Source organism: Saprolegnia diclina (assembly GCF_000281045.1).
Source record: "Saprolegnia diclina VS20 unplaced genomic scaffold supercont1.60, whole genome shotgun sequence".
NCBI classification, from domain to species: domain Eukaryota; phylum Oomycota; class Saprolegniomycetes; order Saprolegniales; family Saprolegniaceae; genus Saprolegnia; species Saprolegnia diclina.
The window spans coordinates 42,480-45,224 of NW_008246127.1; positions in this window are offsets into that span (position 1 = coordinate 42,480).

A 2,745-nucleotide genomic window follows, 5' to 3' on the forward strand; every position below is an offset into this window, starting at 1 on the left:
TATGAAGCGGTAGTCCAGTCCTTCTAGCACGATAAGATGAGGCAAGTACGCTAGGCATAGGGTATCCGCGGGTCGCACCATGGGGGCCACAGAGAGCCGCGTCGGAGCATAGATCGATGCCATTCGTCTCAAGAGCATGAAATGCACGTGTTCCGGACAAAACAATCGCACTCTAACGTTCCTCGCCGCTACTGAATCTAGGCTGACTGGAGCGATATCTTCTCCATGTCGCACTGACGGGTTTGCTGCGCACTTGGACGCCGTAAGTACTGAATGTGCGCTAGCTCTCTGCTAATAACACCACTTGACGATTGAGTCTGCTTCACCTCCGGTCGTTCCGTGAAAAAGGGCGTGCATCGAAGGAGAGTGTACATAGAGCTTTTCATTACCGAGAATAGGATTCCCGCGTATATTCATTGGTCGCTCTGGCTTACTCGGTTCTGTGCAATTAATGTTCTAAATGCTGTGTTACAAAATTGTCTGTTTACGCGTGACAGACCTCGCCTACACGACTAGCAGGATAAATGATCGCTTCTCGAGGCCGTTCAGAGGACATAGCATGGCATTTTCATTTTTGCATCGGCCGCCGCTGTGCAATACTACACTTATATTGTTGCTTGACAGCTTTTTCGAACACAAGAAATCGACCGAGTCACTAACTTCGGTTGGCTTGCTCTAACTAGAGCAGCAAGCAACTTAAGGCGATAACTGAACAAGCAATTCTGACATACTATTAGATACTGGATAAATGGAACTTGCTATCCTAGCGTGTGTTTGCTCTCAGCCTTGCGCCTTGAGCTTTCCCGAATCTTTATGGTTTAAGAAATCGTGTTAGGAGAAGTTTGCTGAACGATGCCTTAAAGTAATGATAGCTCTTCCGTATCTTTAATATCACTTGTATTCGGTAATCCCGTCCGAACCGCCCTCAACTACTGACTCCTGTGTATTAGAGTGTAGTTCGTTCGTCGCTCTCTAATGGAATTCTGCCATCAGCCGTACATGCGTTGAATACAATTAAATGGTCTCTGAGCTATGAAAATGTAGAAGTTGCTTTCAGATGCATACGCTTGTTTGGCTAAATGATGTCAGCTGTCAAGCGTTCGCTAATAAATATGTCATGTTACAATGTGTTCGCCGTGCGTCTATCGAAGGCATTCTTAGTTAGGGTTTAATTGGCCGCTAAGCGGTTCCAGTAGCGAAGCGAAACCTTCCACGTGTTACGCATGTAGCGCACTTTACTGTCTTAAGATGAGGCGTTGTGAAACGCTGTAATCTACGTGCTCTGTTAAACGAAGGTTAACAAGATCTCCGCAGAGACTACGAGGCATCGCTTCCAAGTGATGGTGACCCTCGACAACTTGTCCCTTGTGCTCAATGCGACATTGATAATCTGTCGTGCTCACACGGCGGCCTACATATTTTTATCGCGGAGGACATTTTAGATCCTATGCGCAACCATGTTCTCGAGATTGAGCTATTGTACGATTGCTTTTCTACGCACGCGAATATAGGGAGGGCTCTTCTCATGGTGCGCGCTTCGCGAGATCAATGCATTGATGCCACAATACTGACCGATGCGCAAGCTGGTAAGGTTGTTTCCATACCTTGCATCTGGATTATTAACAACGGTCGGCGCAACGCACTGCCATTGCAGCTTAAGCGTTTACAGCTCTCAATTTGTCCCGCATTAGTAATGACGATCAACAAGTCCCAATGTCCGACGGTCCTCTGCGTTTGTGTTTAGTTTCCGGAACTTGGTTTTGCTCCTATGAACTTCATCTCGCTCGGAGGTAGATAGCTCGTACAAAAATTGTATGTATTTTGAAGTTTTCATCACTCTGATTTGCTGAAAGGTTTACGACAGATGCCCAGGCGAGGCAGTGTCGTGTCGTCCTCCCTCTCTCTGGAGACCATGGTCTGCTGGACTGCACGCCTACTTGATTCATGCGAGATCTCAGGGACTCGCGTTGTACTTCCAGAACACGAAGACATCTTTACGATGGCTGATGAGGAAGGACTCTTCTTTGTATGTCTGCATTTCTGGATTGACGACCTTATAGACGCCCTGGGTCGCTTCGTTGCGATGTGCCAAAAGTGCATCCTTAAGCTTAAGTCCAATAAGTGTACGCTCTACTGACGGTGATCAAGTGCTTCGTTCGCTTGATCAGCAGTCAGGGCGTTCGTCATAATTCGCAGCGTATCACGTTGCCATTGACCCAAGCAACGGCGGGCAGCTTCAACGGTTTGTCTGCACGACCAACTGGATGTCGATTGCGTCTCGGGTTCTGCGATTACGGCAATACCGCCTCAACAGCGGCTGGAGTACGTTCCCGCGGGCAAGCCAACGCTCTAAAAGCGCGTAGATACGTCTGTTGTAGTTGAGCTCTCGAGAAGGCGGCATTGGACGCGGCCAAATTAGCTTTGACCAATGCAGCTCAGCTGGCGCATTTTGATCAGGATGCTGAGCACCTCATGTGATTCGACGCCTCGGGCGACGACTTCTCGATCACGCAGGTAGATAAGTTCAACGGTAGCGCGCCGTGTGGACGCTGCAGCACGAACTTCTTGACTGAGGCGTCGAGAAACATGAGCTTAGAGAAAACCCGTCTGACCAAGTCCAAGAAGAAGGGACAAAGATGATGCCTGATGATATGATATGATATGGATTGAAATCTTTATACAGACTAAAGACTCCACCTACTAAGACTTACGTACTAGTTGTGTGTTGAACGTCGGCGGCCAAAA